Below are 16,412 nucleotides of genomic sequence, written 5' to 3' on the forward strand. Positions count from 1 at the left end.
GCTCTCTCTTCTGAGCGGATTCACTTCAAATCAGAGCACCGGTCTGATTCTCCTTTTTGTTAGCGATCTGTCCCTACCTGTGCTCTTCTCTCTCAGGGCCTCAGTAGAGCAATTCACTAACATTCCTTTACGGTGGGCAGCAAAATGATTTTTCAAATTCGCCCCTTAACTCCGCCTCAACGTCCAGGTTCCGCCCCCAGCCCGGAGAAAGGGGAGAGGGGCGGGGCGCCCAATTTCTGGGCGGGGCTCGGGTGGCGTGCCTCGAGGCGCCGGCGCCGTGACGCGTGACGTTGCCAGTTGACGCAGCCGCAGTGCCGCCCGGCCCCCATCTCGGACCCCTCCCATCCTCCTCCGCCCCTCTCTGTGTCAGAGGTTGGGGCCCCCGGCCGCACGTCGGGCGGCGGGCCGGGTGGCGGGGCGAGAGGGTGTGGACCCGGGCAGCGCTCAGCAGACCGTGTTTGGCTGGGCGCAGCAGCTGCCGCCGCCGCCGCCCAAGGCCCTCGGCGTCCCCGGGAGAGAGACCCGAGCGGTTCCCATAGCCCCGGCTCTCGCTCAGGTGAGGGGACGGGTAGGGTTGAGCAGGGTCTGTGTGGGTAGCACTCTTCCCAGCATCTTTGTACCGCAGCCTGGTCAGAAACAAGGAGGTGTGGCTTCGTCGCGGCTGCTTGCTGCAGCGTCGACTCATCTCTTACTCGTTTGCCATCTTTACCTGCAGCACAGAGACTTGAACACCGGGTATCCGAGGTCAGTGAGAAGGCCTGAAAGGGCCTTGACAGTCAGGTGATTAGGGACTCGAATGCAGGAACTGGCCCGGTGAATGGTGGTAAGGCAGACGGGCGACGCCCACCTGCTGGTGTGTTGGAAGGACCGCATACCTGCAAGCTCTGGCTTTACACTTGTTAGCTGCATGGGGCTGCAGAAGACCCCAGAGTGCTTAACGCAAGGTAGATTGTGGACCGAGGGCGGGGGAGTGTTTGAAACCCTCTCTACTCTTCAGGTGTGGTGTGCTTGTATTCTGATTGGTGCTTGCTGAGTCTACACTATGGAAGAGTACATTTTAGCGGAAACATCTTTTGACCAAAGGAAGGTGAAGGGAAGTTGATTTTCCCTCTAGAGAATTGTCCCCCTCCTGCTTCTCTTGGTCTTAGCCTTGACAGAAGCAGGTTAGGGACGCTTGTTAAAGGGACAGAGTTCTTGTAAATTTCCTCTGTAAGGAAATAATTGTTTTCCGTGACTGTTGAAACGTCTAAGTTTCAACTGGTTTCACGTTGCTGCTTTCAGCTCTGTGCATAGCAATGAAGCTGATTTATTTTAAATTAGCGAGATACATGAAGTTTAAAAATAAATGAATTAACCAGAGTAATTTATCTTATCTAAGTACTGGTGGTACATGCTTTATGTGCATATCTCATTTAATAATCATAACAACCCTGTCATGTAAAGTCTGTTTTTAACTATTTTATTGATGAGATAACTAAATCCCACAGCCCTAAAAAAAGACTTGTCCAAAGTCAGAGCTGTGATTTAAATCAGGTAATTGGACTCCGGTTCAGAGTCCTTTAAGTAGTATGCTTTACCACTCCCAAGCAGCTTGAGAACTTTTTCATTTGATAAAAAATGCTGGGAAAAGGAAGGAAATTGAGGCATCATTTTTGCTGGCAGGGACCCAGGAGTATGTTTTAAAGGTAACATCTGACCTCTAGAATCCTCTGACTACCAAAATCATGGTCTTTCCATCCGTACAGTGGTTTTGAAATCTTTGGAAGACTGTAGTTTGGAAATGTGGTCTTCTAGTTTTAGGAATATTTTTTGAAGAAAATGTAACATTTGGATTAACATTAGTTTCCATGTGTGTGCACACATGCAAGGGCATGTGTCATGAAATCATTTAATCTGAAATAGTGAAACTGCTGATAAAGCCAGAATATCTTGTATAATTGGTTAAAATTGGTATTCTTTTCAGATGTGTTAAGATGAAACACTTCAGATAGGCCTTCTGATCAAGAAAAGGAAAACAGAACATTACAGACTCTGGAAAAAACAACAACTTGGTAAATATTTTGGGTTGTCAGTTAAAACTCAGATAGAGAAAATCTACCTTTCTGCTTCAGTCGTAATTTAACCTGCTTAAATTAACCTGCTTGAATTGGTCTAAGAATGGGGGTGGGTGACAGTAGTGTATAAGGTGACCTGTCAATCATTTTAGCTGAGTTTTGAACTATTGCTATGACTGACAGTTGAGTTATGTGCTTGACTTGTGTATTGGCAGGGGAAAGCCAAGGGAAGTGTTCGCTTGATTATCTATTAAGTGTCAACTTTCTGTTCTCTCTTTTGCTTCCTCATCAATCTGCCCATGTTATAAAGGATTTTAAAAAGAAAGGAAGAAAATTAGTTGACTTTTGGCTTGTTCTTCATAGAATATTATGTATAGTTTAACCTAAGTATGTTTTATCACTATGAGTTTTACAGAGAATAATAGAAGACATGGTTAAACATGACTGAGAGAATCTTAATTTCATAAATAAGTACTCAACTACTGTTTGAGTACCATATGTCAGGCATTTTTTTCAGGCTTCTGATAAGAGTTGTGGTCATCATGACTCTGGAGAGTATTAGAGTAGTGAAATTTTTTCTAGAAGGCAATATTTTTGTTAACCCATATCTTTTTTAAAAAGTGTTATATGCAGGAATGTTTTTGGTTTATGTAAAAACTAGGAATACAACACTACTCATATAGTAATGTTTATAATCTTTCATATTATTTTAGTTAATAAAGGAAGGTATTCTTATTAGTGCTACTTTAAGGTACAGTGGGAAACCAGAATTCTTACAAACTTCATTTTGTGTACTGTTTTCCATGATAGAGATAGTCGATAGTCGTAGACCACATCTTCTTTATCCGTTCTTCTTTTGATGGGACTGGGTTATTTCCATATCTTGGCTATTGTAAATAATTCTGATATATATATATATATATATATATATATATATATATATATATATATAATACTCAGCCGTAAAAAAGGATGTAACTTTGCCATTTGTTACAACATGGATAGATTTTGAGGATTTTATGCTAACTGAAATAAGATGAAATGCAAATAATGTATGATTTCACTCATATGTAGAATATAAAAAACAAGGTGAAATAGGAAAAGAAGATCAATGTATGCTAATGAATAGAAACTAAATTTTTGGTGGTGAACACATTATAGTTTATGCAGAAGTAAAAATATAATGAAACTTACTTAATATTATAAACCGATGTTACCTCAAAAATAAATTAAAAACTGTAGTGTTAGAATCCAGAAGTTCAAGGGAGATTAAGAAAATTAACTCTTTAATTTGAGAAAATTTCAGAGAACTTGTATATGACAAATAGAAAAGACATGGTCAGAGAGGTAACAGTCTGCATGATAATTGGAGAGAGATGAACTTGGAAGCTTGGCAGTCAGAGACTATTGTAATCTAGGTGGCAAATAAGCTTTAGAAGCAAAGTAGTGCAAATGGGAATTAAGAGATGGCGATGGATTAGATAGATATAAAGGAGATAAAATGGGTAAGATTTAGTAGGCTTGAGGGAAAGTGGAGTCAGGATGACTTCTAGCCGTTATCATGTTCAGTTTTGTTATTAATGTTTAATTAATATTTTCAGGATAAATGAACTAAATTATCTGATATCTAGAAATCTAGCTGATATCTAGAAACTGAGTGGATTCTGGGCCCATTTACTGAGGGAGTATATAGGAAGAGAAATATATTGAGAAGCATGGTTGGCGGAGACAAGTTCAGATTGGGGCTCTTATATTTGAGGCATCTGTGACTTCCAAGAAATGTTATTAGGTAGTTGTATATATGGATCTGAGTTAAGAAGACGACTCAGCCTGATATTTAAATTTGAAGTCTCAGTTTATAGATGATAGTTTAAAGCAATGAGAATGGGTGAGATCAGTAAGGGAGAAAGATGTAGAGTAAAAGAAGAGATATGAGAATGGGGAATAATATTTAAGGGTATTTAATAAGGATAGGATTCTCAGGTGTCTCAGGGGTAAAGAGTCTGCCTATCAATGCAGGAGATGTGGGTTCGATCTCTGGGTCAGGAAGATCCCCTGGAGAAGGAAATGGCAACCCACTCCAGTATTCTTGCCTGAAAAATTCCATGGACAGTGGAGCCTGGAATCTCCTACAGGGCTACAGTCTATGGGGTCACAAAAGAGTTGGACATGGCTGAGTGGCTAAACAGCAATAAGGGTAAGGTGAAAGGAAAACATACCTCAAAAAAGATGAGGTAGTAGGCAGGGAACTAGAAGAAAATCAGAGTCACAAGTAAATGGAAGTACTGAATTTGGAGAAAAAGAATGAATATTAGGCATCTTTGAGGCATCAGCTAAAATGAAGATAACAAAAGTATCCATTGGACATGTGAGTTAAGTTGTTGACCTCAGCAGGAGCAATTGTGTAGATGGATCCAGTTCACACTGGGTAGAAGATAGGGAAAAGAAATAGCTGATGTCATTTGCCCTTTCAGAAAGTTTGGCTTTTAAATAGTTAATGGGATAGTTAGAGATATGAGTTTGAGAGAGAGTGTTTGTTTCTTAAAGGTATGAATGATATGAATACATTTATGGTTTTATTTGCTGAGGATAAGAAGTCATCAGAAAGAGAATTTGAAGGCAGAGGAATAAAGGAGAAGAATTGGTGGAGCACAGTCTTTAACCAAGTTGGAAGGGATAGAATACAAGGATGCAGGTCAAGGGTGCTTTAGATAGATACCTCCTTAGACAAGAGGGAAGGAGGCGGTGATGGTTATGGGTACAGATAAATTCGTTGGAGACAGGGTAGAGGTTACTCCCTAGAGTCCTTGCAAGAGATTCCCACTTAATGGTAGAGGATTTGGTTCACTGATGTGATCAGTGGCCTTCTCCATGTGGTTTTGCTGACTCCTGATCATTTGGTGAAGAGGAGTGAGGGTAGTGCAGCTTGAGATGGCAGATTTGAATCATCAGGGTAGAGCTTGCAGATATCTTACAAAATTACCTTTCTCATACTTTGTATTAGTTATCTGTTGCAGAGTAAGAAATTATCCCCAAACTCAGTCACTTTTATTATCTCATAGTTTCTGTGGGTTGGGAATTTGGGAGTGACTAAACCAGTTTCTGGCTTCAGGTCCCTCATGAGGTTGTAGTTGATTGGCTGGGACATCAGTTAGCTGAGTGCTCAGCTGGGGCTAGAGGGTTTGCTTCCATGATGGTTCATTCACATGGCTTTTGGCTGGAGGCCTCAAATTTTCACCACATGAACTTCTGTAGGGCTTCTTAAGTGTCCGAACGAGGCACCTGCAGCTGTCTTGCTCTGGAGCAAATGATCAGAAAGAGAGAGAGCACACGCGTGCAAAGAGGAAGCTATGATGCCAGTTTTGACAGAGTGACACACCATTCCTTTGCCCTGTTCTTTTAGAACTGAATCAGTAAGTCCAGCCCACACTTGGGAATGAGTTAAGCACCACTTCTTGAAGAAAAGAGAGAAGTCACTCAGTCGTATCCGACTCTGCGACCCCGTGGACTGTAGCCCACCAGGCTCCTCCATCCGTGGGATTTTCTAGGCAAGCGTGCTGGAGTGGGTTGCCATTTCCTTCTCCAGGGCATCTTCCCAACCTAGGGCTCTAACCTGAGTCTCCCACGTTGTGGGCAGACGCTTTACTATCTGAGCCACCAGGGAATCCCTTCGTGAAGGGAGGAACATCAGATACTTTTTGTACGTGTATTAAAGCTTCAACATACCAGCTATCAACTGTCAGTTTCTTTAGGGGGCAAGTAAGCTCTGTTAAAATATGTAGCTACAGTCTTTATGTCTTCCAGGTGAGAGAGAAGTGTAGAAAAGTGGGGAGGTGGTACAGTCAGATTTCATTTTACAATTTATCCTTTGCCATTGATTAGGCTCAATAACTTGATGTGTTGCCTCTTGTAGTTAATTTTAAAAAGTGACTACTGGCCTTTGATTTATTTGAGGATTCTTTTAGAAGAAAAAAAATGCCTTACAGGGCAAAATATGAATTTTTTATACCAAATTATGGATTTTGGTAACATTAAATATTAGCTCCTAATCTAGAATTTAGAGGTGGAAGGAAGGGATTCATTTTTGTAGTTAAAAAAAAAAAATGAGGACCAAAAGACAATTGTAGGCTGATTTCTGTGAACATATGGATGAAACACAAGGTGGAATGAAGATTGCCAGGAGAAATATCAATAACCTCAGATATGCAGATGACACCACCCTTATGGCAGAAAGTGAAGAAGAACTAAAGAGCCTCTTGATGAAAGTGAAAGAGGAGAGTGAAAAAGTTGACTTAAAGCTCAACATTCAGAAAACTAAGATCATGGCATCTGGTCCCATCACTTCATGGCAAATAGATGGGGAAACAGTGACAAACTTTATTTTCTTGGGCTCCAGAATCACTGCAGGTGGTGCCTGCAGCCGTGAAATTAAAAGACACTTGCTCCCTGGAAGAAAAGTTGTGACCAATCTAGACAGTATATTAAAAAGTGGACACATTACTTTTCTAACAAATGTCTGTCTAGTCAAAGCTATGGTTTTTCCAGTAGTCATGTATGGATGTGAGAGTTGGACTATAAAGAAAGCTGAGTGCTGAAGAATTGATGCTTTTGAACTGTGGTGCTGGAGAAGACTCTTGAGAGTCCCTTGGACTGCAAGGAGATCCAACCAGTCCATCCTAAAGGAAATCAGTCCTGAATATTCATCGGAAAGACTGATGTTGAAGGTGAAACTCCACTACTTTGGCCACTTGATACGAAGAATTGACTTTGAAAAGAGCCTGATGCTGGGAAAGATGGAAGGCAGTAGGAGAAGGTGATGACAGACAATGAAATGGATGGCATCACCAACTCGATAGACTGAGTTTGAGAAATCTCCAGGAGTTGGTGATGGATAGGGAGGCCTGGTGTGCTGCAGTCCATGGGGTTGCAAAGAGTTGGACACGACTGAGTGACTGAACTGAACTGATACAGTATGAGAGGCAATATAAGTTTACACAGACTGTAAAGCCCAACTGTGTAGGTTCATATCCTAGATTGGCCATATCTTAGCTGTGTTTGTGCTTTGCTTCTCATTGCCACAATTTTCTGTCTGTGAAATAGGGAATTGTTAATAGGTAGTTATTTCTAACAGTTAGATCAGTAACTATATGTGAAGTGTTTAGAACAGTGCCTAGCACATAACAAGCAGTGAATAAACATTGGCCATTTTATCATGGTAGCTATATTTTATCATTATAATGGTGAGTTAATAGCATGGAATGAACATTTAAAAGAATAATGTAACATTGTCCAAAATGTTTGTAAGTCTAAACTTTAGACTACTGACCTTATTGGACCTTGTCACTTTATATATATATGTGAAGTATGTTTTTATCCAGCTCAGTATCCAATTAAAATACTGTTTCAGGTATCACCTGTAGTATAAGGTTATATCTGCATAGAATTCCTAAAGCAGCCTCTTTATGTTGTAGTATTTATGTAAAAGTTCAATTTAAGTGTTCTCAGTTGATAGAAATTGGCTATTAAATGGATCTGTTGGGTCTCTGCATAGCAACATCCTAATAAAAATAATTTCTTTGAACTTGGTGTGATGAGAATGTTGGTAAACATACTTGGCCAGTTACTTCCTTTCTCTCGCCCATATCCATATCCCTTGTGGCTCAACTGGTAAAGAATCTGTCTGCATTGTGAGAAACGTGAGTTCGATCCCTGGGTTGGGAAGATCCCCTGGAGGAGGGAAAGGCTACCCACTCCGGTGTTCTGACCTGGAGAATTCCATGGACTGTATAGTCCATATTGTCGCAAAGAGTCAGACACAACTGAGGAACTTTGACTTTCACTTTGAGACAGTTACTTCTTAATTAAGGCAGACATAAATGACTTTGAAATTGGAACCTCTACAAAGGTATCTCAAGGTTATTTCTTACATATGAGCAGAAACCAAACCATATGTGGAAAGTTTTCAAGTAAGTTTGAAATATATTCTGTAACAGTTAATGTAGAATCTGTATATATTCTGTAATTATAGTTAACGTGAAATCAGTCTAGTTTGGTTTATGGGCAAGCAATGCAGAAATGTGCACAAAGTGCATACTTCACAGGATTTCTAGTGTACGGAACACTACTATGTGCGGATACATACACTTGAAGAGAATGTCGGTGTTGATGAAGTTTAAAGGAAAACTGTAAAGTTGATTTATTTTCCAACTCTTAAAACCTGTTTAGCATAGTGAACTATATGCAATATACTATGATAAGTCAAAATGAAAAATAATATATAAAAATGTATAGGTATAACTGAGTTACTTTGCTGTACCGCAGAGATCGGCACTACATTGTAAGTCAACTATACTTCAATAAAAAAGAAATTTAAAAAACCCAAACAGCCATATAGTTTTCATTATGAAAAGGAACTGTGGTTAAATTCAAAGAACTTTTAACAATCTGAAGATACATGAATACCTTTTATACAAATAATTGTGACTTAATGGTTGCATGAGAGATTTGAGTATGATTTAATTTTTTCCTTCATTTTTGTTATATTTGGGATGCATTATCAAGATGTTGAATATCCTCTTCTTAAACTCAAGTAAACGGAAACCAAATTTTCTTGAGTGTGAAAAAGATCATTTAGGAGTCTCTTGGCCTTGAATAAGTACTTACCTTTGGCAATAGTTCATAATTATGTACTTTCTACAGTGATGCATTTATTTAATTCATTTATGAAACAAGTATTTATTGAGAGACTACTGCATACCAGGAACTTTGTTGGATATTGCATACGCAAATGAATAGGGCAAAGACATCCTTAAAGATCAGTTAGCTCTTGCTGGGAACAGACTTTGGAACTAATAGTTACAATGTGATGAATGCTAAGATACAGTTACTACTGTGGGCATCTGGAGCTCACTACCACTGGGGATCTCTCAGAGACCAAACAAAATATGCATCAGAGTTATCCCAAGTCAAGAGCAGGGAAGCTGCAGGTGTTTACCCAACTACTTTCTAGGCATCATTGACTTTAATTCCGGCATTTCTGGCCTACGCTAAGTACAGACTGAGCACATTTCTGCAGTCAGAAAGCAGCCTGCAGTAGGGTGTTACAAGTGTTCTGAATGAATAATCTTCTGTTGTAGAGGCGAATATCAACAGTATATGGGCAAGACGCAAGTGGCATTGATTGCCAGCATCAGGCATTTACACAGTATATTAACCTACTGTGTGCCAGAGTTCTTCTAAATGCTTTCCGTATCCAAACTGTAAACTCTGTGAGGTAGCTACTGTTAGTTCTCATCTTACAGATGAATAAGAGCACAGAGAGTTAGGTAACTTGCCCACGGTCTCGTAGTGATAATGTTCCTACTGGTGTTTGAATCCAGGTGGTCTCAGTCCACATGATGCTCTCAGTTCACATCATGGACTGCTTTGGGGACAGTACAGTCTGAAGCAGGACCTTTTGACTCTTTGTTATTCCTTGATAACTGCTTCCTCTTTCTGTTCCTCCAGTCTCCTTCCTGTTGGTGTTCTTCCTTCTTTGTTTGTAACCTAGCCCTTTCCCCTTCAGATAACAGTACAGCTGTTCAGCTTCGCTTCTTACACTCAGAGCTGTCAAATCAAACAATTCTTGCTGAGGTGTTAACTGATATTTCTGAGGTTTTAATGAAGCCTTGAGTTTGATATTGCTTGGTATTTGTGTTTTAATTTTTTTAAAAAGACAAGGGTTTAAGAACTGAAGAAAGACAGACATGGTGGTAGAATGACAGATGATCAATTGACAGATGATCACATTGATATTCTAGAGGTGGGAGAAACCTGTTCCTTGACCATAGTTATAAGGAGAGGTTGTGGCGTGTGTGCTTGGGCAGGAAAATCCCCTTTCTTGCCTGTCATGTCCTGTCTTCCAACCACCACCCTCCCCCGCCTTTTTTTTTTAATTAAGGAAGAATTACAAGCCAGTTGTAAAATATTTAAATAATAGTTCTCTCTCAGAAGTAATGGTGTTGCTAATGTTTTTGCAGGTTAATAAAAGTATATACATATACACATCACATATGTACATATGTGCATATGTGATGTATCTATATGGTTTAGATATGTAATACATATAATGGATAGTCTTTTTTTTAAAAATATGTAGAGTACTATACATCTTTTTGCTCAACTTGCTTTTCTCCTGCTAACATTACATATATATATGTAATGTAACATATATATATATATATAAAATGTAACATTACATTACATATATCCTGAACATTTCTCTATATTGTTCCCTATAGAGCTGTTTTATTCTTTTAAAAAGGCTACATATTGTTTCACATAGTAAGAGTATAGTAAGGGTGTCCCATAATTTAACTGTTTTCCTATTAACTGACATTTTTCTATTTTCTCAGTATAATATATAATGCTGCAGTGATTGTCCTTGAAAAAACATCTTTGTTTCTAAGTATTTCTGAGAAATAAATAGAGCCCTGGAACTGAAATTTTCAAATCAGAACATGTACATTTTTGTAGTATCTGATAAATTGTTCTTCTCAAAGGCACTTTACTTCTGTCAACTGTTAAGAGTGCCCATTTCCCCATACTTTTGCCAATATAGTTGTTTGTAATTTTTCTAAAAATTTTTGCTTTTATGATTAGTGAGTGATAAATTGTGATTGTTGCCAATTGCTAGTGATATTATCTTTCTCTGTGAATTACCTGTTTATATATTTTCTTATTTTTCTGTCAGATTATTTGTATTTTTTTAATTGATTTGTAGGCTGACCTCTATTCTTGTAGGACCAAATCAACATTTGGAGTTCTGTCTTTGAAAATCTGATGATGCAAGTATTAGATGTTAGTTTTGTTCCTTCATGCGAGTGGGAGAGAAAATAAGTTGAATATAGTACTTGAAAAGATTTTACAGATAATTCACTTAGAAAAGTAAACTTTTTTTTTTGAAAAGCTATTTCTAAGAATTGTGATAGTGGTGGTGGTATTAGGAACTTTGATAAATCTCTGGCCATTGCTGTGTTTGATTAAACTGTTTCACATTTTCATGCTTTTCTTTGTACATCACTAAAATAGTAATTGCCACAATTTCTTTACTAATGTGGACAGCAGTTTTGAAATGAGTCCCATGGATTTCAGGAAGAATGAACAGAATATAGGTGAATCATGAAAATACTGAGAGAATATGTCTTAAAATGTGTAGATCAGTGTTAGTTTCTTGTGTAATAGATAAAAATACCATTTAAAATGACATGCTTGAAATTAATGGCTGTGTTCAAGGCATTGTCCCTGGTATTGTGGATACAAAGATGAATAAAACAATCTCTATTGGTCATTATGATTCAGAGGAGAGAAGCAGGAATATAGGTTAGATTCAGGTTATGTGTCTTTGTAGGAATATCAGGGAAGTGAGACTGTTTTCTTGGAAGGCAGCTATGCTCACCACTATACCACCAACACTAGGCTGTTTTTCTCTATTAAAAAGTAAACAATTTTGATTTATACCTATATTGATCATGTTTACTTTGATCACTTGGGCTTCCCTGATAACTCAGAGGGTAAAAAATGTGCTTGCAATGCAGAAGACATAGGAAACGTAGATTTGATCCCTGGGTTGGGAAGATCCCCTGGAGAAGGAAATGGCAACCCACTCTGGTGTTCTTGCCTGGAAAACCCAATGGACAGAGGAGCTTGGTGGGCTACAGTCCAAAGGGGTGCAAAGAGTCATACACAACTAAGCACCCAGGAACTTTGATCACTTGTCAGTTGTCTCAAAATTCCTCTTTCCCCTCCTTCATTAACAGTTATTTTGGAGAGCAGTTACTCTAAGATATGAGTATGCTGTTGCTCATCAAAATTTAGTTGATTATTTATATTGGTATGGATTCATAGATTTGTATTTATTAAAGTTGTAGTTTGTTACTATTATTTTCTGCAATGCCTAAATTGTCCCAGATTTTGCCAGTGGGAGCCTCTTAAAGCTGGTTTTTACTTCCTTTTGACATTTTCCATCATTCTTTGAACACGTTTTTCCTTTGTGGAAAACAAAGCTCATCCTGACTTTCCCTGCCCTAGTTGTAGAATTAGTCATTTCTTCAAGGAACCCACTAAAGAGAAAGTGGTTTTTAGAAGAGAAGTCCTTTGCTCATTTATATTGGGGTCCTGCTCTCAGGATCTGTTAATGAACTATGCACACACATATATATACATACATATGCAGCTGTAGCTATTTTTACCAATTTATATTGAAAGCCATACCTCTAGTTTTTATCCAACACAGGATACAGGGTTAATTCTGATTTTCTTCCTTTATATATCCTCTGACAGTGAGACACTTGGCTTCCATTATTCTTGATATATTTACTAGATTAACTCCCTCCTGCATCCCCTACATAAGCCACCTCCCAGGTGTTTGTCCTCCTTATCCTGCTCCTGTCGTATTCCAGATCACCCTCTTGCATGGAAGCTCTGCTTATCTCTTTGGGATCTGATGCCTTCCTGTTTGGATGACCTTTCTTGCCCAGGCTCTGATACCTGAGCTGGACTGCTCCTGCCCTCTCCCCATGCTTTGGATGCCCTCGTCCTTCCACCCAGGCTCCAGGACCTGCCAAGTACTCCTTCTCATGATGCTATGGCTTTGATACCTTAAAATACTGCTGCTTTCCCTCTAACCTTTTCATCACACAGATGGATACTTCGAGTATTTGAGGTTTTATTTGACTCTGACATTCTAATTTTGGCCACTGAGACTCCTGTCCCTCTCCTCCCCATGTGTGTATGTATGCCTGCCTTAATCTACTTCAGTTCAGTTCAGGCACTCAGTCATGTCCAACTCTTTGCGACCCCATGGACTGCAGCATGCCAGGCCCCCTGTCCATCACCAACTCCTGGATTTTACTCAAACTCATGTCCATTGAGTTGGTGATGCCATCCAACCATCTCATCCACTGTTGTCCCGTTCTCCTACTGCCTTCCATCTTTCCCAGCATCAGGCTCTTTTCAAATGAGTCAGTTCTTTGCATCAAGTGGCCAAAGTATTGGAGTTTCAGCTTTAGCATCAGTCCTTCCAATGAGTATTCAGGACTGATTTCCTTTAGGATGGACTGTTTGGATCTTCTTGCAGCCCAAGGGACTCTCAAGAGTCTTTTCCAACACCATAGTTCAAAAGCATCAATTCATCGGTGCTCAGCTTTCTTCATAGTCCAACTCTGACATCCATACATGACTACTGGAAAAACCATAACTTTGACTAGATGAATCTTTGTTGGCAAAGTAATGTGTCTGCTTTTTATATGCTGTCTAGGTTGGTCATAACTTTTCTTCCAAGGAGCAAGTGTCTTTTGATTTCATGGCTGCAGTCACCCCATGCAGTGATTTTGGAGCCCAAGAAAAAAGTCTGTCACTGTTTCCACTGTCTCCCGATCTATTTGCTATGAAATGATGGGACTGGATGTTATGATCTCAGTTTTCTGAGAGTTGAGTCTTAGACCAACTTTTTCACTCTCCTCATTTACTTTCATCAAGAAGCTCTTTAGTGCTTTTTCACTTTCTGCCATCTGGGTGGTGTCATCTGCATATCTGAGGTTATTGATATTTCTCCCAGCAATCTTGTTTCCAGCTTGTACTTCATCCAGCCCAGCGTTTCTCATGATGTACTCTGCATATAAGTTAAATAAGCAGGGTGACAATATACAGCCTTGACGTACTCCTTTCCCGATTTGGAACCAGTCTGCTATTCCGTGTCCAGTTCTAACTGTTGCTTCCTGCCTTAATACAGATTTCTCAAGAGGCAAGTCAGGTGGTCCGATATTCCCATCTCTTTAAGAATTTTCCAGAGTTCATTTTGGTCCACACAATCAAAGGTTTTGGCATAGTCGGTAAAGCAGAAGTAGATATTTTTCTGGAACTCTTGCTTTTTCGATGATCCAACGAATGTTGGCAATTTGATCTCTGGTTCTTCTTCCTTTTCTAAATCCTACTTGAACACACGGAAGTTAATGGTTCTCGTATTGTTGAAGCCTGGCTTGGCAAATTTTGAGCATTACTTTATTAGTGTGTGAGATGAGTGCAATCATGCCGTAGTTTGAGCTTTCTTTGGCATTACCTTTCTTTGGGATTGGAATGAAAACTGACCTTTTCCAGTCCTGTGGCCTCTTCTGAGTTTTCCAAATTTGCTGGCATATTGAGTGCAGCACTTTCACAGCATCTTCTTTTAGAATTTGAAATAGCTCAACTGGAATTCCATCACCTCCACTAGCTTTGTTCATAGTGATGGTTCCTAAAGCCCACTTGACTTCACATTCCAGGATATCTGGCTCTAGGTGAGTGATCACACTGTTGTGATTATCTGGGTCGTGAAGATCTTTTTTGTACAGTTTTTCTGTGTATTCTTGCAACCTCTTCTTAATATCTTCTGCTTCTGTTAGGTCCCTACCATTTCTGTCCTTTATTGAGCCCATCTTTGCATGAAATGTTCCCTTGGTATCTCTGATTTTCTTGAAGAGGTCTCTAATCTTTCCCAATCTATTGTTTTCCTCCATTTCTTTTCATTGATCACTGGGGAAGGCTTTCTTATCTCTCCTTGCTATTCTTTAGAACTCTGCATTCAAATGGGTATATCTTTCCTTTTTTCATTTGCCTTTCATGTCTCTTCTATTCACAGCTATTTGTAAGGCCTCTTCAGACAACCATTTTTCCTTTTTGCATTTCTTTTTTTTTTGGAGATGGTCTTGATCCTTGCCTCCAATGTCATGAACCTCGGTCCCTAGTTCTTCAGGCACTCTGTCTATCGGATCTAATCCCTTGAATCTATTTGTCACTTCCACTGTATAATCGTAAGGGATTTGATTTAGGTTATACCTGAATGGTCTCATGGTTTTCCCTACTTTCTTCAATTTAGCAATTTGGCAATAAGGAGTATATTATCTGAGCCACAGTCACCTCCCAGTCTTGTTTTTGCTGACTGTATAGAGCTTCTCCATCTTTGGCTTCAAAGAATATTATCAGTCTGATTTCGGTATTGACCATCTTGTGATGTCCATGTGTAGAGTCTTCTCTTGTGTTGTTGGAAGGGGGTGTTTGCTATGACCAGTGCATTCTCTTGGCAAAATTCTAATTAGCCTTTGCCCTGCTTCATTCTGTACTTCAAAGCCAAATTTGCCTCTTACTACAGGTATTTCTTGACTTCCTACTTTTGCATTCCAGTCCCCTGTAATGAAAAGGGTGTCTTTTTTGGGCATTAATTCTAGAAGATCTAGTAGGTCTTCATAGAATCATTCAGCTTCAGCTTCAGCATTGCTCCTAGGGGCATAGACTTGGATTACTGTGATATTGAATGGTTTGCCTTGGAAATGAGCAGAGATCATTCTGTCGTTTTTGAGATTGCATCAGTACAGCATTTTGCACCCTTTTGTTGACTATGAGGGCTACTCCATTTCTTCTAAGGGATTCTTGCTGACAGTAGTAGGTATAATGGTCATCTGAATTAAATTCACCAATTTGAATTTTAGTTTTTAGTTCACTGATACCTAAAATGTCGATGTTCACTCTTGCCATCTCCTGTTTGACCACTTCCAATTTGTGTTGCTTCATGGACCTAACATTCCAGGTTCCTAGGCCATATTACTCTTTACAGGATCAGATTTTTCTTCCATCACCAGTCACATCCCCAACTGGATGTTTTTTTTTTTTGCTTTGACTCCATCTCTTCATTCTTTCTTGAATTATTTCTCCACTGATTGCCAGTAGCAGATTGGACACCTACCAACCTGGGGAGTTCATCTTTCAGTGTCCTCTTTTTCCCTTTTCATACTGTTCATGGGATTCTCAAAGCAAGAATACTGAAGTCGTTTGTCATTCCCTTCTCCAGTGGACCATGTTTTGTCAGAACTTTCAACCATGACCCTTCCGTCTTGGGTAGCCCTATATGGCATGGCTCATAGTTTCATTGAGTTAGACAAGGTTGTGGTCCATGTGATCAGATTGATTAGTTTCCTGTAATTATGGTTTTCAGTCTGTCTGCCCTCTGATGGCGGAGAAGGCAATGGCACCCCACTCCAGTACTCTTGCCTGAAAAATCCCATGGACAGAGGAGCCTCGTAGGCTGCAGTCCATGGGGTCGCTAAGAGTCGGACACGACTGAACAACTTCACTTTCACTTTTCACTTTCATGCATTGGAGAAGGAAATGGCAACCCACTCCAGTGTTCTTGCCTGGAGAATCCCAGGGACGGGGGAGCCTGGTGGGCTGCCTTCTATGGGGTTGCATGGAGTCGGACACGACTGAAGCGACTCAGCAGCAGCAGCAGCAGCAGCAGCAGCAGCCCTCTCATGGAGCAGGGTAAGAGGCTTATGGAAGCTTCCTAAT

The 16,412-nt window shown here is 39.7% G+C and overlaps 1 protein-coding gene across 4 annotated transcripts in view; it reads left to right on the top strand.

Moving 5' to 3' along the window:
- Positions 1–381: 381 nt before the first annotated feature.
- BLTP1 (bridge-like lipid transfer protein family member 1) overlaps positions 382–16,412 on the top strand; it is a 215,994-nt gene continuing 199,963 nt past the window's right edge. For all 4 annotated transcript variants that reach the window (XM_065903724.1, XM_065903726.1, XM_065903727.1 and 1 more), the window contains exons 1-2: positions 382–556; positions 1,964–2,051. The gene's annotated coding sequence lies outside the window, so the exon portion shown is untranslated. The remainder of the gene's footprint in view (positions 557–1,963; positions 2,052–16,412) is intronic.

The sequence above is a fragment of the Muntiacus reevesi genome, chromosome 13 (genome assembly GCF_963930625.1).
Source record: "Muntiacus reevesi chromosome 13, mMunRee1.1, whole genome shotgun sequence".
Taxonomy (NCBI): domain Eukaryota; kingdom Metazoa; phylum Chordata; class Mammalia; order Artiodactyla; family Cervidae; genus Muntiacus; species Muntiacus reevesi.